The sequence below is a fragment of the Plectropomus leopardus genome, chromosome 6, assembly GCF_008729295.1.
Source record: "Plectropomus leopardus isolate mb chromosome 6, YSFRI_Pleo_2.0, whole genome shotgun sequence".
Classification (NCBI taxonomy): domain Eukaryota; kingdom Metazoa; phylum Chordata; class Actinopteri; order Perciformes; family Serranidae; genus Plectropomus; species Plectropomus leopardus.
In genome coordinates this window covers 30,189,616-30,217,343 of record NC_056468.1, presented here as the reverse complement: position 1 = coordinate 30,217,343, position 27,728 = coordinate 30,189,616, and the positions used below count along the sequence as shown (strand labels likewise).

At 39.5% G+C, this 27,728-nt stretch overlaps 1 long non-coding RNA gene across 1 annotated transcript; it reads right to left on the bottom strand.

Moving 5' to 3' along the window:
- Nucleotides 1-971: 971 nt before the first annotated feature.
- On the bottom strand, nucleotides 972-27,521 carry LOC121944973. Its single transcript, XR_006105934.1, has 5 exons — nucleotides 27,402-27,521; nucleotides 26,594-26,690; nucleotides 24,375-24,437; nucleotides 9,556-9,624; nucleotides 972-2,442 (listed from the first exon to the last, which is right to left on the bottom strand). It is a non-coding gene; the product is annotated as an uncharacterized LOC121944973 (long non-coding RNA).
- Nucleotides 27,522-27,728: the final 207 nt, after the last annotated feature.

The following is a 27,728-nucleotide window of genomic DNA, read 5'->3' as shown; positions in this document are numbered from 1 at the left end:
AAGCTTATAGGGTTGCCAAAAGTTTATGCATTTGTCGAGGTGACAGAGGGCCTTTGTCTTTCATAACACACTAGAAATCTGAACTATTTGCTCAGATTTTCATTCTTGATATTTCCTCGTAATAAGACAGTTGTTAGTGTATCTGAATGAAACACTAATTGGCTGCGATTGCTGGCCTGACAATATCGTAGGAGTCAACATATACACCATCACATCCAAACAGCATGCTCAAGATGCAAATGATAAAGGTATTCTGGATTGGTGGTAGATATACAATCACAGATAGCATCTGCAGCTCATCTAACCTTTATTAGCCATTTACTGTTATTTTGCTATCAGTATTGAAAGTTACATTTGTAGGAGAGGACCTAAAGCAATGGAATCATTACAAAGATCAGGATTTAAAGCAAGCAAATAATAAGGTTACATGCACGCCAATTTTTTTTTTTTTAACATTTTAACTGACAATATTCTGAATTTAATATGGTCATTTTAACAGCATATTCCATTTAAATATTCCAAATTAGGCTGTATTCCGAATTTAGCATTTTCCAATTAAGATATGCCAGTATTATTCAGGTTTTAGGAGAACTGAGCATTTATACAGCCAAGTCAGTGTTATGTGTATCAGCTGGGGCTCTCACTGTCTATGGTCTACTCGGTGCGTTGTCATGGATACGTTGTACACAAACCAACTTGCCAACAGTTTGCAAAGCTGTGGGGTAGAGATGCGAGCAAAAGAAAATCCCGCACTTCTGGTTTGAAGGAGAAGCAAACTGCTTTTAAACTTTATGAAAGACTTGGATGCTAACAAGTTTTTTGATATGCACAAATATTGCAGCACCAACCTTTTCAAGAAAGTGAAGGGAGAAAAGAGGGAGTCCAACAAGTCTGGCCAACAATTCAACTAGTCATGAGGAAACTGTGGAAACAATCCTATTTTGATGCAAAGAAGCAAAATGACAATCAGCTCCAACTGTTGTACCATATTTTGATATGGTAAACAACATGTTTGGTCGTGTTAATGAGAGTATGCACAGCTACATGTATGCAGTATTATAGAAATGTAATTCAGTATTAGTGGAATACTCATTTTGATAACTGACTATTTTGTGCATGTTAAAAATGAGCCATTATCTATGTGTCAAAAAAATCCTAGCCAGTGAGATTGCAGCTGGCTCCATGTACTGTCAGAGCTAGCTTCTCTGTATTCCTTGTGCATGAATTCCTCGGCATCTATAAGAATGTCAGTGGGAGGAGGTGAGAGGGCGCGGCCTGTGTCCATGGAACCATGGTTTCAATATGCAAGGCGACATCTCTTAAGCCATAGGTCAGCGATAACCCACTCAGGCCTGATTGAAACACCTTATCCATCCTAGCTGACATACAGAAGGCAGTGTTGAACAGATGTCTAACACAAGGTTAGTGTCAATGCAGCACATTACATGATATTACCACGAGGGTGAGAAACACATGTACAGTATACAACCACAGTAACCTGGAGAATGACCTGAACACATGAAACTTTCTGTTTAAGACGTGAGACTCCCTGCTGATCCTTGATGCAGAGCAAAAGGTGGAGGGTAAAAGTCAAAAGATTTAAAGATGCAAACAGTGTTTCTTTCTTGGATCTGCCTGCTAGTAAGAGCCATTGGAAAGTCGCCAAAAGTGGACAACTCTAACCCGCTGCTCTGGCTGAAGCTAAAAAGAGATGGATGCCCTCTCTGTTAAGGGGCAATCTTGGAATCTTTTCAGCCCGACGACAATCAATTTCAAGCCACTGCAGGTGGGGTGTGGATGACCAGGGGAAAATATTCAAAGCTGACTCAGTGTGATTTATGTAGAGAATTTAAACCAAAAAGAGTCTGCTCATGTTGCTGATGCTGATTGGGTTGCCCTTTACTTCAATAATATTCAACATGGATCCCTTTTTGTTAGATGCTTCCCAGTTATTGTCAATGATCGATAAAAAAATATTGTCTGGTTAGGGGTGGGGGGCTTAACTTTTTTTGGTTTCTACAGGGGGAGACCTGCCTCTCCTTAACCACCAAATTTTGAGGGCAAAGCAGAAAAGAAACTGTGCTGTAGAATAAAGTTGTTTTTAAGGCAGCCAGTCATGAACGACAGAGTCAGGGAGCAGAAAGACAGTGATTTTCCTGTTTAAGGTAGAAATTTTGTTCCTTAGTGACAGGCTGCCACTGTCGACCCATTGTCCCAGAGGATGAGGGCAGAGGGGATGGCCTTTGGAGGAACTCTGCTCTTTAGTCCCAGAGAACTACATTTCCCTGCTGTCTCAGGAGACGCTGGGCAGACAGCCAGCAGCAGACCTAACCCTCTTTACTACCTTTGGGTAGTGACTCACCGACAAGAGGGGTGGGACTGAGTAACAGATGATAAAGCCTCCTAATCAGCACCAAGCGGCACGTCTTCCATGTCATCGTCCTAGAAAAGAGACGAGCAGGTTTCAGCGCAAACACCCGGCTGAAAGAATTGGTGAACACAGACTTCCCTAACTGTCAAAGCCATCATTGCTGATAAAACAAATGTAAGAAGGTTTCATTAATTGGTTGAGCATGCACATAACGTAAATGTCAGTGCATGAACTGAAGGTAAATGATCAAGCCTAATGAATCTTGTGTGAAGTAAACTGCAGGCAAAGTGACTGAGTGAAAACAAATCCCCAAACAATTACACTTTCTATGCAGGAAATTGATATTCTGGATTTTCTGGAGTTTGAATTCTAAGAACAATTTAGGAGTCAACCTGCTACAGTGAGGTAAATGCTTTAACACAGTTTGAATGTCGGGTCACACTAACTACAAGACACAGCCTGACTGTGACTCATCATCCTCTTTGTATTTTAGATCACAGTTACCACGTACCTCAGCTTTTCCTTGATCAAGCCAGATTAGTCAACATCCAAGTAGAGCTTGGAACGGATTACTTTTGAGTCTCAATGATTTCTATGAAGTCTCTGTTGACTAATAATTTGTGCCAAGCATCTCTTTAGGCTGTTTTAAGTGTCAAATAAAGCGAAAGAATGTCTGAATCTTACACGGCGCAAAGTTGCTTGTGAGAGTTTTCAAACTTTAACTTAAAGGCCGAATGAAAGATTATGTTGGATTGCCAAGTTTTCAGATAATACATGTAGAGGTCTGTTTCAGCATCGCACTCTGTGAATACTGTCAGAAAGTTAGGTTAAATTGAGGTCTTCTGAATGCCTCCTTTCATCTGACAGGGATAAAGATTGCTTTCGGTCAAAGTCTGTCATTTTTATTACAGTCAATTAACTCATTTTTCCAATGCAAACAACTGTAATTAAAAGAGTCAAAGAAAATAACATGCATGCTCAAATGTTATTCCTTGCACAAACAGAGACAAATGATTCTACCATACACACTAGTTGCTGGATAAATATCCCGCTGGTCTATACATCTATTAACCTAGCATTATGCCTGTGAGGCTGGCCTCGAGTTAGTGACCAGAATACAAATGTGGGCAGGTAGAGCCTGATATTTTGACCTCAGTTGTCATTATCTCAGCTCTGGTCAGTCAGACATGGTGTGGCATCACCACCAAGTGTATACATAATTAATGACAGGGCCACTATGCAAGAGCACATAGAGCCAATCAGCAGTGTTTTTCAGACAGCCCATCTAATGAAGACACTAACTCGAGTTGTCTGTGTACATGGCCTCCCAAAGTGGTAGTCCGTTATTCCTATGCATGTCCTCAATTTGATTTAATTCACAAGTCTCATTTGAAGAGATGAGTGGTGCCCCGAAACCCATCTCTTCTCTAACACATCATTTGGCTCGCCACCAATCACATAAATTGGTCAGCAAAAAGTTTCATTTCGTCCTTGTGAAGTTAATCAACTCATTGGAGCACCCATAACCTGGGAAGCAGCCCATTCATTGCCTCCGAAAGGGAGATTTTTCTTTCCCTGGCCTCCATGGCAAATAGGAGGAATCGCACATTAGTTTTCTCCCTGGGTGGACTGCCCGTTTTGTTGTGGGCCGGAGCCTGGAGTGATTGAATAGCTCCCCGAGGAGGAGGCAATTTCACAATGCAAGCATTTCACCACTGAGAAAACCACAGTGCCAGGGAGGTTGGGAGTGGATGTGTCAGTGTCGGGGGTGACAGGTGCTGTGTGATTGTGTGTGTTTAGTGATGGTGGTGGCGCTATCCTACTGGGGAAGCTTCAGCCCCTGACCTGAGATACTCCAACTAGGGAAACAGGGTTATGTAACCCTTCAGGTTCAAAGGGTGAGACGTTCTGTGGACCAGAATACCTGAAAGAGATGGATCTTTTGAAGTGGGGTTGTATGAGGTAGTTATCCATAGTCAGTGTATTATATACAGTAGATGTCAGTTTGAAGAAGTAAGCAGGAGTATCAACACAGAACCTAAGCAATGTACTGTTGGGGATGGGGGCAGCACAGAAATGTATTTTTGCCACCTACAAAAAATCCAACACGTTCTCATCCCAACTCATCATATGTTCTCTGTGTCTACATATTACAAGTATCCTCCCATGTCTGCTGTTTGTGCTCCAGGATGCCGATACTGTTATGTAAACAAATATATGAGTGTTAAGGCAACAACAGCACGCATGGTTAGGTTTAGGCAACAAAGTCACAAATGTTTTAGTTTAGGGCAAAGAGGCACATGATTAGGTGTAGAAAAAAGGCATCACATTCCAACAGTAAATGATCACCGGACTCTCGCTTCAAGGTGCAGAGTTCATTCAATCTATCTAGTGCCCTCGCTCTCCTTATATTATGTCATGATCGGCAGCGTTTCAACCTGACACTGTCCTGATGCGTTTCATGCTCTCACACCAGGTTTCTTCCAACCACGTTCTCAAGTGACACCGCCCATGCACGTATCAAGGGGATGCAGCAGGTGGCATCCACAGCTGACGCCATCGCGGCGTACCATGCACATGCAAAATGTGCCTTTTGGCGTCACGCACTTACACCAAAAGCACTGACAGAACAGAGCTATTTGGCGAATTCGGAGTGAGAATGGGCTGAAAAGTTCCTCATAAAATAATTCACAGCAGTTTAGGGGAATTCTGGAGAATATTGTCACTGCTTTACCTTGAAGCAGACAGCTTGTTCCCATGGGGGAGTCATTATTGACATAATTTACCTATCTGTGTCCTCGTCAAAGCCACCAGACTCCATGCAGAATGCAGGAGCTACTGGTCTACTGCTGTCTCAGTCAGTTAGTTTGTTTTATTGTGAGACTTAAGGGCCTTTTTCGTAAGGAGGCCAGAATGTTTCATCAGTACTGCTGCCTGCCTCTCTAAAAGGGGTCATGCCACCTGACATGTACTACACTGACTATGGATAAGTACCTCATACCCACTTTAAAAGATTCAAACTATCCCTTTAAGTGGTTGTATGTTCAGAGTTTAGTAACATTTGAATAAAAAAATGATGACAGTTTTAGGGCAGTTTGCTTCTGGTGCCAGATCTGTCAAAATATGTTCAAACCACACCCACACAACCCCGATTAAAGCAGATAAACTGAGTGTTGGAGTATTAAAGTCTTAATAAATGAAAGTTAAATTAAGTTAACTTCAATTGTTTGCTCATTATGTCTTGAATGATTAATATTGTAGAGTAATACTAAATATTTAAAACCTTTTTCAGGGGCTCTAACTGATAGGTGAAAGGCTTAAGACAGCCAACTGTGTATAAAGAGGAAGTCTGGAACAAAGTGTCTGTTGGAGCTGTCGTCAAGCGGAAGGTAACCAGGCAAGACGGTGCCCTGCAAGAACATCAGCTAGGCGACACTGGAATCACTAATGCATTCACACCTCTGCTGCATATTTCCATTTGTTTGCTTTGATATTGTTTGCTTATTTTGTAGTGACCTCAATTAACAGTGTACACCTTTAAAAGCGCTCCGTGCTACCACTGGAGCTTATACAGTGACTTTGTAGAACTTCTGAGGAGAGACTTGGAGTGTTGACAGTACTAATTTCCACTGGTCTTTATTGATCGCCCAGTTGGACCCACTTTTTATCATTGACCGACTCCAACCTAGCCAGTGGGTGTGGATAAAAAAACAACAACACATTTTTATTGGAAAAGTTTCATTTAAATGGTACTTTTCTTTTTTTCATTTGTGTTTGTTTGGGAAGATTCTGTATCTAATATACCAATTTCAAGCTCATTAAATTCTGCCTAAAATGCTGCCTCGCAGTTTTTGTTTTTATTTAGAGGCCCCACACACTCACACAGGTGTTTTTAATCACCTTGCCTGATTAGATCTCACGTCAGGTAGGAGTTGGTCAGAGTAGGGAACTTAGGAACTCTGTGTACTAATAACAATATTAAAGGTTGTTAATCCTAAATCAGGTCACACAGAAATATGTGAAATTAACACAAAACCTCAACACTGCATTATGTGTTGAGTATGTGGAGTGTATTATGTTTTATTGTGAAGATCACTCCTCATGCGTCATGTCTTGTCTTTCTTCCTGCCTTTGTGTGTTTTCCCACCTTTGTGATTGTCTGCCCCGCCTTGGTTAATTTCACCTATTCCAAATGAGCTTTGCTGGCACGTGTCCCTCATTAACAGCCTCTGTATTTAGTGTGTGTTTTCCCTGTTTCAGTGTCAGACCTCCTGCATTTTCCCATGTTCTTCCTAAAGGCTTTGTTATTTAAACCAATAAACAAGATCTTCTTTGAAACCTACTGTGCCACTGAACTACTGAACTCAACTGTGCCAGTCACCACATAATTTTAACACAATACATGCAACCACCACATAATGCAGAGTTCAAAGCTTGTGGTCATTTCACAAATTTGTGTGAGATCATGAAGTAAAAAGACAGGTCGCCACTACATTTTTGCTTGATCATGGGCATATGTTCTCTGTATTACAGTTCATTGAGATTCATTACAAGTTGTTACTTATCACTGTATCCTTTATACTTGAATTAGGTAGCTGTCTTTTAAACTTCATAGACTTTTTCATTGGCATTATCTTATTTACAGAACTATTATGGGCCTACTTCCATTATGTGTATATGTGTGTGTCATTTCCCTACGTTTCGTGAATTTAATTGTCTATACCTAGGGATATGTACGAAGCTGGCAAAAGAGCCTTCATCTACACCTTCATTTTTATGTGGAATCTTCTGCAGAAGTTTGAAGTTGCACTCTTTGGTTCCTCTAGGCTGTATTAAAGCACTGTTGCAGGAATTTTGTACACCATCAACTCTATGCCGACGTCAGGGCGTATTTTAGCTCATCTTTTAGCTTTTCTTGCTCTGAAGCATCACTTATAGCATATATTAATGTACTTTTTTAATTTTTTTAATTTTTTTTTTTTTTTTTTAAATACTTTCTTTGCAGTATTTTCATTTTGTGTTGTTTTTCGTGTTCTTATATTGCTTGTTTTGGAGTTGCTTTTTTGATTTTGCATTTTTTTGTTCTATGTTATCTGCAACTTATGTTGCTGCCAGTCTTGGCAGCAACATAAGGTGTTTTTTCTGGTTAAACAAAGGTTAAATAAAATTAAATTAAATTTAAAAAACCTCCAGTTTGTAGACTTCTGGGGAATATATCTTCAGTTAGATATGTTGGTATCTGTCTCTGTTTTTAATATTCAGTTATCATAAGGATTTTGTCCTCTGGGTTTTGGGTTTTTCCTTGTTGCATTCGATTAGTCATTTTTAGTGTTTCTTGTCACACTCGTTTCTTGTGCCATGTTTTATTTTACTTCCTGTCTTGAGTGTTCTCCCGCCTTTGTGATTACCCGCCCCGCCCTGATTTGAACTACCCCTACTAGCAACGACTTTTATTCATACTCCATTGTACTACTGCATCTCTTTTTCTGCTGGAACTAGTGTCTGATAGTTCGGCAGCGTTCGAAAGGAACTCGAGTTTGTAGTTACCACATGGGAAGTCTTGTACATGACACACTTGGCGTTCAAGTGTTTATTTCATGAGAGTCCTGCTGCCAGGCAACAGCGACATAGATGGTACTGCCAACGTCTAGAGGCATAGAGGCAAACAATTTAGCAAGCTAGCAAGTGAGACACGTAATGCACAAAATGAAAAGGCATAGTATCAGAGAAAAAAGATCAGTACTTTCCTCAGATATATTACATTACAAAGACCAACTCTCCATAACTAAAATGATAATATATAAACTTTAAAGAAAATAATTAGCATCCATTTCTGAAAACGTCAGCAAACAAATCCAGAAAATTTACACTTACAAATTCACAAATACCACGAAGGGGGTGTTCATATGGACTGATTCTGTGAACATTTCAAACACAACCCAAAATAAACGCACAAGTCAGGCCCCACAAAAAAAAAACAACAGAAGGCTGAGGGTTAATTAAGCGCAGGTGTTATATGCCAACACAGTCCCGAGATGCAGTCTTATCATGCAACAGAAGTAAAAACACCTGTGTGGGTGTTTTGTGGGTGTGCAGGGGCTTTACACTTATTCGATTTTTGTTGTTTCACACCTCAGCTCCGGCATGGCAAGTTGACACAGGGCAAAAAGAAATCCCAACTCTAAAGTAAGCTGTTGATAAATTGCACACTACCTCTGATGTTTGCTGTGGTGTTAACCCTATTACAGGGTTACCAGTGAATTCCTGCATACAAGTGAAAATTGACAGAAACATTTTTTTTTCCTCCTGACCCTGTCTACAACTCTGATACCTCTAGACTTCAGTGTGTCGCGCCTTTTATGTGAAATATACCTTTTATGTTGAAAAGGATGAATGGTAAGAGACGCAAGCAATATCACCTCTGGCTTCTTTTGAAAGGAATGAAAACTGTGGTTGTTTCATTTGCCCTCTGCTTAGACACCTGTTTCCTTTCACAAATCAACACTAGGCATTTAACCAAGTACACAAAATGAAGAGTTCTTGCGAAAAAAATATTTAACAGGTCTCACAATAATAAACACAGATCATGGGGTGCACTTTGATATTACTGAGACAAATGTCTATGAGGCTAATTAAAACAACAAAGCACAAGATAAAACTACTGTGTCATTATGAATGTGCATAGCTGGAGCTCAGCACAGCGAGATCTGAGGATATCTTGCTTTTCAAGTGCTTTCCACCCAGTGTTATGACAGATCTTTAATTCAGCCTAAGTAAACTTCGGGCTTCGGGTTCTGCCTCTATTTTGAAACAAACCCATTTTGACCTTTTTGTTTGCTAACCTCCGACTTTTGTTCCCTCTGCCACCTCACCCCGTGGCTCAGTGGCAGTTTTGCAGATGTGGGTAGACAGCTCTTTTTGCATTGTAGTTTTTATTCCCTGGAGGTGCAGAAACAAAACACAGCTTCCAACATTTCTCATGAGTACGATTTACTTTTAAATGGCCTCTGTGACGTTGCTAAACGGGAAAGATTTCAGGCACTGCTTCACATCCACAGGGCTTTAAACTGAAATAACTTTCAGAGCACAAAAAAACTTTCTGAGGAGAAAATCCATTTCTGTCCAGTTATTCCACTGTCAGGATTTTTAGTAGTAGGCTAAAGGGAAATTATGTAATTTATTACCTTAATGGGCCTTTGTTGGTGGCTCACGACAGCGCTGATAAAACTGATCACCTCCTGAGTTATAGCGTCCTGTAATGACAAAAACATTAAAGTCATATTTCCTCAACAGATATGACTTAGCAACTGCTGCAAATAAGCCAGTTAATTAGAGTGGAAACCCAACAAAAATGTCTAACCAAGAGATAATGTGTCTCCAAAAATGCCATATAAAACCGCTTTGCTGTTTCAGCTTAAAAATGTGCAATGACACATCGTCATTAAGCCCTCAGAAATGGATTTTCTGTATGAGGGTTTGGGCTTACTGAAAATATTTTAGATAGGAAACAGAGGTGTGGACTTCAGTCGCATGACTTGGACTATAGTAAGACTTGAGTCACAAATTTAATGACATTAGGCTCAACTTAACAAAATCAAAAGACCTGACTTTAACAGCAATGACTCATGACCTATCTTAGACTTTTGACTTAAAAAAAAACTTGACACCAAGTCCAATGATTAAAAGGTATGTCACGTCAAAAGTTTGCCATTAATCAATTCATTTCCCTACGTTTCGTGAATTAACTAACATCAGTGCTCTTCATCCGCAGCAAGTTAAAAGTTCCATTACCGAGCACCAGTTGGAAGAAATTGTACCTAAGATAATTGTACTCAGGTACAAAAACTGCACTGTGGTCAACAAAAAGCTGAATGCAGTAACATATCCTCAGACAACTGTTTGTATAGTATCTCATGAATTAGTGGCAGATAACTGATGTTACGTCCATGATGTAAATTTACGTAATTGACGTGAAGTTACGGAGGTTAGGTTTAGTCAAGTGAAGCTACAAGGTTTAGGAAGACAAACATGGTGAGGAAATACCTTAAAATAACTTAAAGCACCGCGTTTTCTTTTCTACTTCTGTCAGGGCCTTGATCACATGATCACAGCACAAATACATGGGTTATGCACAAATTACTGGATCATTACATATGTACAATAACATACAAACAGTTTTTGGGAAAACTTGTTTTAACAAAAAATACAACTGTTAAAAACCATCATGATTTCAGTAAATTTAACATATCATTAGTCTGTCTGGTACTTGACCTGGGACTTGACAGTCTTGCCGTAAGACTTGAGTCAAGATTTGCAAAGACTTAAAACGTACTAGTGACTTCTAAAACAATGGACCTCATGCAAGAAATAATATATGACAAACTTTCTCTTAACTTTTGTTCATTTCCACAAATTTGTTTTTATTTTGTTAGTACCCACTGATTTCTGGAATTCAATGGGCCTCATATGAGAAATGATATTCGAACAAATTTTCTCTTACTTTTGCTCGTATCCACGATTGGTTATTTTGTTAGTACCCATTGATTTTTGGTAGTAGTTAGTGGGCACTCTTAACAAGACAGAAGAAAAACATGTTATTTTCAAAATCCACAAATTGTCCAAAGCAAGGAACATTAAGTTTTACATTTGATTTCTGAAGCCAAAAATGTCAACAAAGTAAACATTAACTTATGGTCAATGATCAACAAGAGTATCAAACCCCTGCAGATATAATATTGTCATTTTGGGCTGTGGGGCAGTAAATATCTGCTGTTTTTGGATGACAAACAGGACTTTTTCATTGCTTTATGGTCAGGGGGAGATAAGCAAGGGGTCAACACAGGATACTTTATTGCCCTGCGTGTGCCTCAATGGCGTTCAAATGTCACTCTCCACGCTTGGAGGGATTGTTTACAAGGCTAGATAGTTCAAATGTGGAACTGAAAGCTGTTACTGTTCCCCTCACCTCTTTTACCTCTGGTCCCCTGCTGAGAGCAGCAGCAGTTTCAGAGAATGGTTCAATGACAAGTAAAAGCTCACAACTTCATGCCACTGCTATGCTTTAACACTAACTCAGCCTCTGTGGAATTTGAAAGGCTCCGGCAGAGAATACAAAGCTGCACCTGAGCTGCCCTGAAAACAGACAATGATGCAATTGATCCCCACTTTTTCAGATCTGCAGAGATTTGCATCGGAATAACACTAAACCAGGGAAGTGTAAATTTGGGGGGTGGTTATTTATCAAGTATACACGACGTCTGTTTGCCCTTCTGATAAAGAACAGGAGACAGACAAAGACAAAAGAGATGTTTGAACACTCAGTAATGACAAAGAGAGACATGATACGTGCATAATCTGAAATTGAATTTGCCTCCCAGAAGATATTTGCGGTAGATTTTAATTTTAATTTTGCCCTATAGAAGTACAAACCCGCATTACTCAGACCAGAATCTTTTCCTGTTTAAAGGAAGAGTCTGGAAAGCCTCTTTGATGTCACTGACAGCTTAGGAGTAATGAGGAGATTGCTTTTCTCAGTGAAGCGCAGCAAATCAAGTAATCAGGGGTCAGTTTCTATCCTCAATCAGCAGTCACTTCTCTGAGTGGCTGAAATGGACAGCAGCAGCCACTGGCAGAATTAAAATGATTTGCAGGCCAATTAATCATTCTTCAAGGGGACAATGAAAAGCAAAACAAAAAATCACAATGCTCAACGACTTGGACGTGGCTCTAAGATATGTTTGCATGATGAAGATTTTGTTATTATGTAAAGAAGAAGAGTTATTGCACAAACTGACTGTTGATTGTATGTAAGCAAATTGCAATCCCATGAGTGCAATATTAAAATTAAAGCAACCTCAGAAGCCATCAGGTATCAGTCTGACAAAGATTTAGCTGGTAGAGGCGACGGCAAATATATTTGGAGTTCCAGTGTCGCCAGTAAATATCTAAACTGTCATCAAATGATAGCCAGTTGGTTTTATGATTGCATTTTAGCCAATTACAAAATATCCCCTTATATTAATGTATTACCACATTATTAAGGTAAACAAATTAGCAAACACTTGCCAGTAGTCCTGGTCACCTAATAAATACAAGTTCAAAGTCCATTATCCTTTAAGCTCTGTTTTGTTCCCACCAAACCAAACAATATATTTTCTTTTAGCTTCAACAGCTCAAACATTTAAAGCTCTAATGGCAGTGTATGCGACATTCAGAGCATAAACGTAAACAACTATTTGGTATGTAAAGGTATAGTGAAGTAATGACATTCTGAGCAGAGAATGAAGTCATACTCCCTCTTTGTGTGTTGTTAAATCTGAAATGGGTTGTTGTGGCAGCCACACCAGCTGAAAGTGTATGTTAGTGTATGTGTGTCAGCCCCTGGCTAAAAAAATCCCCTCTGCTCTGTACTGTCCTGATACAACAGTTACCACCGATATCTGAGCGTCATTATCGAGGAACCGTGACACCCACCCTCCTGTTTTTTTGCCAGTTAACAACATTAGCTCTGCCAGCACTGTTGCTGTTATTAGCATGGTTTATTGAGTTAGCACCATTAGCTGCAGGCACAGCTCTCTGCAGCTCAGCTAACTCCATTTTTTGAGAACCATGTGCAGTCCTGGATATGCTCTGAATGTTACATACAGCTGCTTTAATTCTGAATCTGGGTCAACCAAAACAATGATAAAATCACAGACTAAAAGGCTCCTTTAGAGCTGAGGGGAAAATGCAGAGATGGGTGATACTCCTCTGGGGGTTACTAATGTGAAAAACATCAGATGAGTGCAGCTTTAAGAAACTATAGAGAGTTTAAAGTCTGAATTAGAAACTTCACAAATCTGACAAAGCAGCATTTGAGTGAATTAAACTCTTGACTATGTAATTCAGCATCCCATTAACACTAATACTCAGCCCATATAATTTTTTAAGCAAATCAGACTTCATAAAATCATTGAGTTCCATATCCTTAATGGTTGACCAAATGGGACTTTAAAATACTTTGTCTCAAACAAAATGTTTCTAAATGTCAATCAGTGAGACTATTTGCCAATGTAAATTGCAAATTTAGGTGAATTACCCCCTTAGATCAAGTGGGATATGATGACAGCCGCTTCTGAGAGCCTCCAGCTTGGCACATGGCTTGCATTTTTTACAGATGTATAATAGCGGATTATTCTCAGCAAGAGAGTACAGCAAAAGAGGGCACAAGAGAACGCTTGCCATTTACTTGAGGTTAGTTAACAGAACAACATTCTGGTAAGTCAACCAACCAGAAAAAGCCAAGCACCCCTCATACAGCCGAGCCTCTTTATCACAACCCCCCAGCAGCTTGCAGAAGAAACTTAGCGCAGCATTAGCATGCCACAGAGCATGAGTCAATACAAAGTATGAAGAATAAGAGAGTGGAACTACCAGGAGGAACCAGCCATTTACTTTCCAACATGCAAAAAACAAGCACGCTATGTAATGCTCTTTTTTCTATTCCAGCTGTCACTTCAACTGTAATACTTCGACAGAGCCAATAAGCCTTGACTATTTTGGCACAGTTTCTGTGTTACTAATAATGCAAAAATTGAATAATAATGAGGTCATTATTAACTGTATCACATTACCTTTTGACTTTGTGCAGGGCATTCATCCTTCTGTGCTGCAGCGCCGTAAAACGGGAATGTCATTCAGTCACACTTTGATTCATAGTTTCAATTAGCTGCTGCTCTTGTATATGGCAAGATCATGTTATTATGTTGCCTTTGTAAACACCAACACAGTTTTTCAAAAATTTGCTTTAAAAAGGGCTTATGAGAAGTTAATTTACATTTAAATTGAAACAACAGTGCCAGAGGAGTGCGTGGTTTCACACTCACTGTGTGCTCTGGAAAGTACAAAACACTCTGCCAACAAGGCTAAAATTTTGTTAATAAGCCGCATAAATCAATACAGAGCTGTGACATTAAAAAAAATATTTGCGTGGCACTGTAATTATTATATTTACATAAAGGGACAGTTCAACCCCAAATCAAAAACATATTTTTCCTCTTCATGGTGCTATTTATCAATCTAGATTGTTTTGGTGTAAGTTGTAGAGTGTCGGAGATATCTGCTGTAGAGATTTCTGCCTTGTCTTGAATATAATGGAAATAAATGGAACTATTTTCTCTCTATGTAACTGCAACCGCCAATGGGATCACCGTGCTGAAGGAGGCATCTAATGCTAGCTCAACTGGCACCACTGAGCTAAGTAAAGTTACAGCTCAACTGAGAAGTAAAGCAATAAACAGCCTTTTGTTTATTTTTTTATTTATGTATTTAAGGGGGGACAGTGCAAATTAATAAATACACAAGGTCTAAAAATGCCAGAATTAGCCAGGAGGCTATTTTTCATCTGTGTTTCCTCTGTATTTCTACAGAACATTAAAGACTTTTGGTTCATTGTTTTTTACACTGTCTTCAGCTCATTTTTGCTGACCCCAACGGGCCAAAGAAGTTAGTGTGCAGCTTTAAATTACCATTATTATTTTACTTCTTTGAAAACATGCAAACTGTGAAAGTTTCCATATGTAACCTTGAGGTGTCGTTCCCTCGCCCTCTGTAGGAAATCACATTAGTGGAGGTGCACCGTACTGTAAAAACGTCAGGCCCTGAACTTATCGCTGAATGGTGAATATGTAGTAAAAATTTGTAAGCTGCAGAATTTCCATGAATAAATCCCGGTGTCCCTGTGCCAACATGTATTTTTGCTCCTCTGTGAATTGTTGTTTTGTATTGCCAGAAAGTCATTGAGAGAAACCCCTTCACATTCATTGCACTCTGTGAATTATTTGGCTCTGATTCGGGATTCTAAGCTGTTAGAATTTGGGTCACGCTTTCCTGATATATTTTTCTCCAATATTTCCTGTGCCTCCCACTTCTTTTCAAATAGCTTGAACTGACCTGTCAGGTAACAATTTATCAGTCAGTTCCTGTGCACAATGCACATTTGTTAATAATGTCAAGAACTCACCCCTTTCTTTCTCTGGGCACTAAATACTGCACATACTCCGAAGGGAAATCAATGCTCTGTGGTTTAATAACTCAGACGGAGGGATCCGTTTGAAAGAGAAAAATCTCAGTGCCCTCATTCTTCCATATTTCTAAAGCACAAAATGCTTGTAAGCCAGTTAATAAATGATAAGGTTCAATGTTTATGTAGACTAACACAGCTGAACTACATTTATTTGACTTACTGTTGTAAGATCAGATCTCAGACCTGTTTCTGCATGCTGGCCTCTGTAATTAGAACAACAGTGTCATATGTGCATGAAACAACATCTAAATTTGTGACTCTATCTACATATCTACTGGCAATATGCAACAAAACAGCACAAGTCAGCAATGTATTACTGACAATAAAGTGCATCTGATCCTATTTTGATTAGCTATGCATCCTGGCACTGAAACAAAAACATTATTCAGACACTTTAGAACAATTGTGTAACTTTCCAATTCCAATGTCCTCAAACCAGGTCAACTTGTGGCATTGGTAATATTGGCAACTATTTATTCAGTCATTAATTCATTCATGTGTGTATTTGAGCAAAGTTTGTGTTACAAGAGTCATAACTACACTGCAAATGTCCCTAACTGTAACTGTGCATCAAAATATCTGTACCTATAGTTTTCTGTGTTAGCTTGGACACCAAAAGCATCTTGGTGAACATCATTTAGAGCTGACACGTATCAACTTTCCGGAAAAGTAATTTCATCACATGTAGTCCCTGGAACAGCACATCCCAGCCGTTCTATGATTACTGCTTTCTGCAAGATGCAGCCACTGTGTGTACTTAACACTATATTTCCACCAGATCTGGCGAGGACACTGGGGGACACGCTGCTCCACCCAACTGGCAGCTTGATGGGTTTCCCACTGGTGACAAACCCTTTTATGGAATGCACCTGAATGGGCGTTGGCCGGCTCATAAACTTTCTGTTAATCCATTTGAACAGTTAGCCAAAACCTATTTCTAAAAACTAAGAACTACACTGCCCAGTTTGTGACAGCTTGGTTCAAGTTTTGTGAGCCAGGCGCATCAAGGTGGACGGACTCAAACGCATAAAGTTGAATCTCATCCTACCCTACCCTAACCTGAACCCTAAAAACTTGCGTGCATTCTCTAATTTTAGTGAAAAATTGATAATATAGACATAAATACAGTATACATGCATCAGACAATACAATACTACATAAATTGTATGATTTGCATTGTGCTTAAAGCAAGTCATGGCTGCAGACAATTAGCAATTAGCTATATCAACGCTAATCTATATCTTAGACATAAGCTCTGTGATTTTGACTTCTGGCTCCTCTTAAACTTTTAACGCTGTGGCCACTAGAAGAAAAAGTCTTTACCAGAAACAGTGGATGTGTGTTCAAACGCTTGACATATTAAATGTTTGCATTTCTTGACAAGCAACCTTTGGCGGACTCTATTCTGTCATTAGTAAAAGCACACGTAGCATGGGATTGTTATAGTTCAGCAAAACAATCTTTTTGAGGTGGTTGGGTTGTATGACTGTGTGTACAAAGCATGTCAATTAGACACTAGAGACTTTGGCTTATGTACAGTTGAACATACCAACATCTGTGTTTGAAACTTTTAACCCTGAAGGGGATCCTCCCTCCGATGTTTACTTGTTACTATGTGAATTTCCAGGGATACATTATGAATGTTTTTCAATCCGTTTCAATGGCTGTAATTTCTCCTGTGTTCCCCGCTCAGTGATCTGTAAACGGAAGCATAAAGTGACTCCCTTCAGCTGGTGGCAGCTCGGTTACTATCTCTTTGGGAGCTTCATAACGTCTCAGAATGGAGAAAAGTGGTTTAAGAGGAGGGAGAAATGAACTGGAAAGTGAAGAACACAGTTAATGAGAGGATACAGAGAGAGAGTCAACGATGCCTGAAGTCTTAGAAGACATTTATCTAAGCAATTGTAGGCGCTCAATTTCTCTTGATCAACAGCATGGTTCAAACCCAAACACTCCACCCTCCTTCAGATTGCCCAAAACTATCAAATCTGTGCTTGTGAAGAAAGCAGCAGCAGACATTTTTTGCACCTGATGATTGAATGACCCCTGACGGTGTCTCTCTGTTGCTCTGAAGTAAACCACTGAATGCCAGTTAGGCAGCCGGTGGAAGAGAAATTGGGCAGATGTGTGTGAAAGGTGGAAAAACGTAATACTTTCCTGATAATAAAGAATCTGACTCATGACACCTCCATTCATTTATGAGCTTGACGTTTGATGGGGTTTGATTTGATGTGACTCATCTTGCTGGAGCTAGAGACAGCAGGGTGGGAATGAAAAGTCGATATGCCACGCTATTAGGACCGGAGAGAGGATTCAGTGGGAGATTAGCTGTGATTGTGTCTCTGCTGGTAGGAAGGCAATTTATATTTTTTAAATAATAATTTGTGGTCGCTGAGTTCTACTCTTTAGACTGTTAAGTAGCATCAAGCGTAGCAGTCCTGCATTTTGTATCTTTTATAACTTCCATGGACGATTGACTCTTGTTTTTCAAATCTCTGTATGTGGCTCCATCAAAACAGCAGAAGAAACAACAGAGGCAGACATGACAGCAGAAACAGGCCTTCAAAGAACAACACATGCGGTGCAAAACAGGACCACACAGAACACATTAATGCATTTCAACAATTAACTGAAATACACTCACACAATTCAAACATGACCACACTGCAACAAGCCACAGAGAATAATGATGGATAATAATGGATATAATTATGGCCATAATTTTTTTGGGTGACACTTAGTCAACCCATCATTCAATTTATCACTTTACACATTTGGTATTTTATGGTTATTAATTGCTCATTACACGCTTTTTCCTTGAGCATGCTGTTCCTCATTTAATCTTCATTTACTTACTTGCCATCCAATCAAAACATCTGGTAAATTTAACAGAAATTCATTATTTTTTTTAAACCCAAAGCTTATCACTGTACCAAAAAAGTCTTTAAAAATAAATTATACTTCCCTGTCACAAACAGAAAAGAGCATGAGATTAAATTCACAGCTTGTAAGTGTGTATATGTTTTCTATTCGTGTTTATGGCAACAAAATCAGGTTTTTTTAACAAGAGGTCAGGACATTTCCAGCCATGTTTGTAGTAACAAAAACATGTATTTTTTGGCAAAAGGTTGAGACATTTCCAACCATGTTTGTAGCATCCAAAGCAAGTATATTTTTAATAAGGGTCAGGACATATACAGCCATGTTTACAGCCACAAAAGCCTTTTTTTCTTTTTTTTTGTGAGAGGCTGGGTCAGTTCCATCTTTTTTTTTAGTGACAAAATTGGGTATTTCAAGCCAAAATATGATCTTCTCCTAACCCTAACCAAGTAGTTCTGCTCCTGAAACTACAACCACATGTTCACCATAGTATTGTCACAAAAAATTGGAACATAAATAATCATGATGCTTAAGCATATCCACAAGATATGAAAGTACAAATGTAATATTTCTGTGATCTGAGAAACGTACATTGCCAACGTTCACGCTGGTAGTTGGGTTGCAACAGCTTTTGTATGAATTGCCACCACATGTGGTATACCTACATGGTGCTCTATATATGACTTAATTGAGCTGAGTTTTTACTTATCTAGAGAAATAATTCAACATTTATAAGAACTACTGTTATAAGATGTTATGCACACATTCATGATCCCCGGAGAATGGATCTCACTTACTTTACTGAGCCCCCAACTTCCCCACTAGTGCCAGCAAGATGTGTTGTCTTGAGTGAAATGCCTTGATTGCTATTGCCATGAGATCTTCATATTCCCCTCAAAATAAACTCAGCATTTTTAAAAAGACAGAAAGCTAATGACTCATTAGACCTCGCACAGAGAAAATGAACATGCTATTGTTACAGTAATTGCTGCTGATTATACATCTATATTTGCTCTGACATATTGGTTGAGAAATCTTGATCAAAGTTGTTTTTTTATTTTTCCTGCACAAAAGCTGCTATTAAAAAAATCAAGTTTATTATTATTTTTTATATTATCATTTATGAATCCTTACAATTACAGTATTTGTGTTTCTATCATGGTAATTATTATCTGAAAAGCCAGCACACCCCTACAGTGTAATGTAGCATATTTGGGTCAGTAATATAATGCATACATTGTGGAAATACTTTATCATGTGCACATTATGTTCATGAAATAATTGTTGTCCTCTGAAATCTGGTATGCTATTCTGGTGACATACTGCTAGAGAGGTTACACAGCAGTAATACATAACAGAGCCTCGCAGGTAACAAGTACACATACAGGCATTTGTTGCATACACAAAATTATCATAACATGCATTGGAAATACAGAATTCAATTAAAGTCACACCTACTGCGTTCAAAATCAGATGTAACCCATGTGATTTAGAACATATTTTTGACCTAATTCTTGAAAAATTTAAATAGCATGCATTCACTGAGGCATTTTTGAAAAGGCAGAGGGTTTTTTTGTTTGTCCTTTTCTTTTTTGGTGTTTGTGTTGTTGTTTATTTTGTGTTTTCTAAAACGTAGCTTTGTAGGGCTGCAAATCGTAAGTACTTTCCTTAATCAATTATTGGTAAGGCAATTAATGAATTGATTGTTATTTGAAAAACCACATTTTAAAAAAAAACATTAAACATTGCTCAACATAAGCGACACATTGCATATACTTTGACAGCACTGCATCGCCTATTGATTGATCCATTACAGTTCACGTGTCGGACACATTTTTGATAGTACATTAATTGTTGTCATCCCTATTTCTTTGAGCTGATTTTCTTTCAGTATACTCATGTGGCGGTGTGTATAAAGTTGGCTTTGTGCCACTCTGTCTAGTCTCAAACCCTTCAATACAACAGAGCTGTGGGTGTCAGTTACTTAAATTAAGCCAGTTTCTATTTTTCTGTCTTGTGCAAACTGCTTGTCAAGACAAGACTTATACTTAATAAATAAATGAACTTGAACTTGATCTTAAATGACAGATGCAATACACAGCTCCTCAAGGTATGAGTATAGATTTTTTTTAAACTCTAGCTGTTAACGTTTTCCACTTCACCGACAACATGTCCCTACTTTATTAAAACTGATCGTTGGAGATAAGAAGGTGAAACACTCAACTTGTGTGCGAGAAGAGTAAGAGGTTCCATTTTATAAAATCTAATATACATCTGGCATATAGTGAAAGATGTTTCATGCAGGCTTATTTTAGAGTGACAGTATGCTTGACTGCATGTAAAAGTATTGTACTTTCTTTTAATGTTCAAAAACCCTCTATCAAGCTGTTAAAAAACACAAACAATTGCTAAAATGCATCCAAGAGTCATTTGAGCATTTGAACTGACACCCTGCTTTCCTTTACTACGCAGGTTTGCCTCATTTGAATGAGACAAGCTTGTGTTTTATGCCTGTCAGGGTCCATTATTGTGACAGTGCTGCCTGTGTGGACTTCACAATCTTTCAGGAGACTGGCTTTTAACTAAACAACAGTTATTTGCAAAACATCATGTGGAAGATACGGGGGTGGACACAACATCATGGCCACCTGTCCAACCCAATGCAATCCAACACAACAGCTCTGTGACAAATGGTCCCTTTTATGAATTTTGTGATGTTCAGGCCAGAGTTTATAATGTACGTTTTGTTTTTCTGTACTGTATTCTTTAAGATGTAACAGTGCTGCAATGCTTGTGAAGGGAAAAGGTGGATAGTTCTTAGTGCCAGTTTTGGGCGAGTTTTCTGGAAAGTGTCATAACTCATTAACAAGACTGAGAGTCTACAGCCACTGTAGCAGCCCTGTGAGGCTGCATGTCGCTTTCACATCTTATCGTTCAGTTGTAATTATAGGCAACCGAGTCTGAAAAAACGTTGCCACTCTGAGTTGGAATGCTGAAAAGAACTCCAAAAGAGCTCAACACAGCTGTGGCAAATTGCCAGTAAAGCTACCATTATTCCCAGTTACATCTAAATAAACTTCAATATTAACACTAAATTAGATGGTCATTTTATATAAGGGGCTACCAGTAAACACAGTTTTTATTGTATTGGTTTCAGTGGTTGACAAACAACTCCAAACACATTATACAGCAGATGAAGCTAACCTCAGCCTGTTGTTATTGCCAGCGGGTCAAATACCAACAATGTGTCAATGCCCTTTGCTTTCGATATCAAACTAAAGTGATATCAAACCCTCCTGGTGTCTTCATGAGACTCACTGGGTTTTCAACTAACTACGGTAAAAACCAATACGGGCGATACTTGACACTGAGAGCAGCAGACGCAGCATTAAGAATAGTATAGCTGATGAGAATGTCATCAGTGTTGCACAGATTTGTTCATAAATGCCATTACATGATGGTGGTACGTAATGTGTTAAAACTGCATGCCAGCATCATAAAAACAATGCTGACGAAAAATAAATCAGGATCCTTTTTTGTGACAAACACATGTATTTCCTGGTTCAACTACACCATGCAATGGGTGGTAGTTACTGTTAGAACTACAGAAGTAGTTTGAAGAGCAGGAAAGTCTGCTTTGGGAGTCGGTCAATGTTAACTTTTTTTAATCTACATACAGTACTTATGACCTTTATGCGGTTACAACATATTATATGTATTATATGTACTTACATCACTTTTAGATGTACCTACTGGTCCAGTATATAACAAACAGTCATTTTGACCCAAAACATATTTTTTTTCTAAACCTAACCAAGTAGTTTTGGTGTCGAACCCAACCATGCTGCCACCATGAAATTCCCCACATTGCGTGCCACACCCATTCAATGCAGTGTTAAGAGGTCCTGGTCATTTCATGTATTTCTGAGAAATCACGTTGTAAATGCTGCTAGTGGCACTAGAGGTTCAAGTCAGGAGATCACCTAAGTCAGCAGGTCTCATCCACTTGGGACCACAAATGTCTGAACAATACCTCATGGCAGTTCATCCAATAATTATAGAGATATTTAAGTCTGGACCAAAGCAGAGAAACAACCAACCATCTGTTTTGTTGGAGGCCAGCCACTTCCCTCCACCCTCAGTTCCCAAACCAAACTAACTTTTGCTTGATAAATGAATGAGGTACCTTCAATATATACAGTTTAATCATCACATTAAAACCACTGTGCTTCACACTGGTGCTGACTTTAGAAGAGTCAGGTACTATAAGTAGGCCTAGTGGACCATAAGGGAGCCTCTCAGACGGGATAAGGCCAGTGATTTATTTTTAACCTACCCTCCAGAGATGTCGAGGTGGCCTGTATAGGTGTGCTGAGGTGTCGTTATTACCCTCATTAACATACTCCTGGAGACTGCCACTGACACCTACAGTGCCCAAAGAAAAGCGAGTCTCTGAGTGAATGAATTACATTTGACTCTTTGACCAACAGAGGTTCAGAATCCCCCTAAAGGAATTAAGGTGATTTCCTAAACCTTCTTACTTTCTATTCAGTCTATTCTATTCAGCCTGTTTCCGAGGACTGAGCACTTCTTCAGGAGCCTGATGAAGCCAGTATGACTGAAGTGTCATCTTCTGTCTGAAGTATAACTATAAGTTTGCTCATTAGCTCATGTAAATCAAGCTTATCTATTAATTTTATTAGCTGCAGATGTGTTTTCCATGCTCTGTCACCTTTGTGACAAGCCCGCATGGTTCTCTCGAGAAACAAATGTAGGTGTTTTTACAGTCACGGACTGTTTTTTTGTTTTTTTAACACTGCAGTCTACCTAACTATGGGGAGTTTTGTTTATGTCACATCGTTACCACATTACCTTGCTACTGTGACTCATCAGTGTCCCGATGTTTAATGAAACAGGAACCTAATTAGTGCCTGAAATCCAATTCACCACAGACTGATTCATGACCTACTGGACCAAGGACCAATTTAAGACACACACTTGTATTTTTGTTTACCTTAGCTGCATGCCTGGAATGTAATTCTGAACTCTTACACTAAACTGTCACTCAGCTCTGACACCAGTGACTGATATCGACCCAGAGTTACAGTTAATTTGTGTCCCCTTATCGTAAACATGATTTGATTGTGCTTGACGAGCTTAATAGAATAAAAACTTGAAACAGGTTGATTTATAAATGTGACTAAACCTTGGCTTTATAACAACAATGACTATCCCCACATATGTGTACATACACACATTTTATGAACACACAGTGAATAACCAATTACTACAGTGGTGTTAAATGGAAAAATGCTTAATCTGTGTCCTCTGTAATTAGCTCACATGGAAATTTCTTCTCAGTTAATTTCTTTTGTGGTGAAAGGACTCAATGAGGGCACTCTCCCTCAGGTGCCTCAGGTGCTGCAGCATCCCAGTGACCAACCAATGACAACAATGACTTTATTGTCATTTGTTAAAGGGATTGGTTCAACTAAAGTATAAGGACGTACTTCTTTAATTACTTCGAGTGGCATTTGGCCATGTAGGTAGACGTGTGCCCACATTTTTATGTATCTTTACATATAATGTTAAAATGGGCTTGCACTTGTATAGTGCTTTCCTAGTTGTAAAACCAACTGCCGACCTTCAATGGATGACCTGCTCTACCACCTGAGTCACAGCCTTGCATAATATAATGTAATCAAGGACAAGGGTATATAATCTTTGGAGATGGACAATTCTGCAAAACTCTGGATCATGCTCCACAAGAACCGTTTTCTCAAATGCACAGGTTAAGGGCAAATTCTCTGGAAGAAAATAGTGAAAATCGTTTTCAAAACCTGTGTAAATAAAATGACTTCACTTAAATCTGTTCATAGGTTTGTAGGACAGGTTACGAGTTACTTTGTGATGTGGCTGCAGAGACATTAAAACTTAAAGATAATTTAGGAGAAGGCCATTGACTTCCCTGTTCAGGTCGATAGCAGAGACTCGGTTGGACTATCCTGCAAAGCCCATGAGGGTTTCATTGTGTCGATGTGTGTGTGTGTGTTGCTGTACCTCGGGGCATGGAAGAGCGGTGACAACTGTGCTGTACAGTACATCTGTGGTGACTGCCAGGTGCTGTGGGGTCACAGTGAAAACAACAATCAATAATCTGACTATAATGCGTCACTGGTGGGACTCATGCACACGCACGTATGAATGAGCATATTTTTTTCCCACCATGTATCATGCATGGCCTGGTCTCTTCCTCCTCCTTGTTTTTCTCTTCCCCTCCCTATCTCTTTTTCTCCCCTTTCTCTCACACAACACGTTATTTCCCCTCACATGATCATCCTGCTCTGGGCCCTCATTACCGGCTTATTGATCGCCCCCGTTGCTTTTTTTTCCCCTCATGCTCCCCTGCCTGCTCTGTCGCAGCGGTGTCCGTGTACGATAGTGCCTGTCGATACCATTGCTTTTCATTTAGAAACAGAAATGATGTGCAGGTGCTGCTATCTCCTTGGCGATCAAAAACACATAAAATACAGCAAAAAGAGAACGAAGGGAGGATGGAGGGTGTGTGTGTGTGTGAGTGTGTGTGTGTCGTGTGTTGTGTGTGAAGCGTCGAGGAAACAGTTGGCATAGCCGCAGATAAGCAGATGAAATACAAACAAAAACAATATTCATCCATCAAAAAACAAAGAAGAGATGCTGTCAAGTCTCATCGCACCTCGCTCTGTGCGTGCGCTTGTTTGCTCACGACCGAACCTCAAATCCTTGTCACTCCGCTGCCGTCTTCCCACATCACTGCAACTCAGGTGTGTATCCAGCTGACTTACCTCTGCCACAAGAAAACACGTATTACAGGGGGAGATAAAGGGAGAAACGAGGATCAAACCACGCCCTCCTTCCTCCTCCCAGTTTATTTCAACCACCCCCAGCTGAAGTGGAAGGCGGTGTCTTCACAAAATATGACAGGGATAGTGATCCACAAAGGACCTAAGCCTCTCATTCCATCCATGACAGAGAGCGCAGGAGAGGTGGGCGTAGGAGAGGGGGCTTTGTGAATACCTGATGAGTTCAACCAAGGCAGTTCAATCAGGCCTGGGAGAGGAGAAGGAGAGGTGGTGGTGGAGGAGAGGGAAGCAAGGCCGTCTCATCCTGAAAGGTTTCCTCCCTCCTGCCTCTCCTGTTCTCTCCTCGCTGGATATCTCTTTTTCTCAATCCTTTCGTCCCTTTTTCTCATTTATCTATCTTTCCCCATCTTTACAACCTCACGCGCGGCCTCCCTCGGTCGCTCCATCACTCTCTGTCTCCTCATCCCCGACTGCCGCAGTCCCAAGAGGGCCACTTAAGCTAAACAAGGGATTTGGAGATCAGAGGCCAATCTGCTGTGAGAGGTAAACACAGGAGACTTTTGCTGTCCTTAGAATAGATGCAATGACTTAGGATGAAGGTATCGACGGGGCATATTCAGTCAATTGGATGTTAAAGGGATTACTGCTGATATGAGTCATTGACAGTTCTTAATTGAAAAGCAGCATGAGGGAAAATGACAGGGCATTGGCAGCATGCGAATTCACAGTTCTGTGCTCTCACTGAATGTTTTTTCACTTTGTTCATTCAAGTCATGAAGCTCGAGTAATATAATTGAAAGCCAGTATGAAAGAGGAGGGCAAGACTGAGACTGTCAAGCCTCAAGAATGAAACTTCAAAATATTGTTCAACAGACACAATTGTAATTTATTTAATATATATTCAACAACAATTTAAAGTCCCCCTCCATTCAAATATGTGTTTTTCTTATGTTTATGTCCCCTAAAATGTCTGACCTTAATCATACTGACTTGTATTTGTGCAAAGTTTGTCACCAGAGAGGCATTTTCATATTCCTCTACTGGAGGGGCAATTTATGTGCATTTCCCTAAAATTTGAGATTCAGAGGTATTCAAGGCAAACTAGTTCAGGAGAAAAAAAAAAAGCCGATGCAAGCCCACAACTGTTGCATTACCGTAGGGTCACCTGTGTCTCAGCCAAAAAGTTGGCACCTGAATACCCCGCAAATACTACAGTTAACTAGCATCCATGTTAGAGAGGAAATAACTTAATTCCAGCAGGTAGTCTGTGGTAGTCTGTATTCAACATTAAAACAATGAACCTGGACGATTGTTACCTCGTTAGCACATAAACAACACATCCCCATGTTGAAAGAACATACGATAATATTGTGTGCTAGTGAACAACAAATACAAACCATATTTAAAGAGCTCAACTGCTAAATAAAATAATCTTACCTCACATAAAAAGTTTCTTTGCTTGCCTCACTGGTTCGCTGGCTCTGCCATCTCCCATTCAATGTGCTGAACAGGCCCAAAAAAAGCTGTCAAGGGCCTTAAATTGCCAACAGCGTGGGACACGCAGCACCAGAAAAGAAACAAGAAACAAAATATACAAATTAGAGACAGACACACAATCATAGAAGTGCAGACACACCTCAGTTTTTGCTCATTCCTCCAAATATGTTCCTATTAGTTCCTTTTTTCTTTCTCAGAAAAAAAGTAACAAAAAAAGCCCCAAATTTATCCACAACTTTGCTACAATAATCATTCAAATCTTGATCATGCACAACTACAGTTAATCCCAATGCTTTGATTAGCTGTATGTATTTAACCTGTAACCACACCTACCCCATCTGTATGTCATCCCTGTGATTTTTTTTTTTGTTTGTTTTTGTTACTGCAAATAAAAAAAATTAAAAGGAAGAAAGAAGAAACCTCCAGCAAAGAGCAGACTTGTCAGTAGGCTACAGAGATCAGAGTTAGCATTAGCATGGTGAAAGTTTTGACAACAAACATGGTAGAGTGTAGCCTACATGTTCTTTGGATGTAAATCAGACCCTGAAACTTCCTACCACTACTTACCAATGCAAAAAACATCATAACGGATATTATTGTATGTTTCACAATGACTAAGGCGGTCAACAGCCACTGCCAGCTAACAGCTAGCTAACAAGTTAGCTAACAAGCTAGCTAACAGCTAGCTAACAAGCTAGCTAACAAGCTAGCAACACAACATAAACAAATAAAAGACGCTAAGTCTTACCATTCTCATATGTCAGCTGTCGGTTTTGGTGCAAAAGAGACTCCTCAGCTGAATCTGAGTCTGACTGGGGCTCAAAAAATGGCTTAATCTCTCCAAAGTTACCTTACACTGTGCTAGTCATCTGGGCTTTCACCAGTAAACCTCTGTGAGTGGTGCTGGATAAAGCAAAATCAAAACCTACAGCAACCAGAGGGGGGCAGCATAGAGGCCAGAGCCTGAACTTTTTTTTTTTTTTTTTTTTTTCTTGTTAGGGACAAATCTGCTTCAAGCCCTTTTCCATATTTTTAACTATTATGTGGGGGGAAATATGTTAAACAACATACTAGT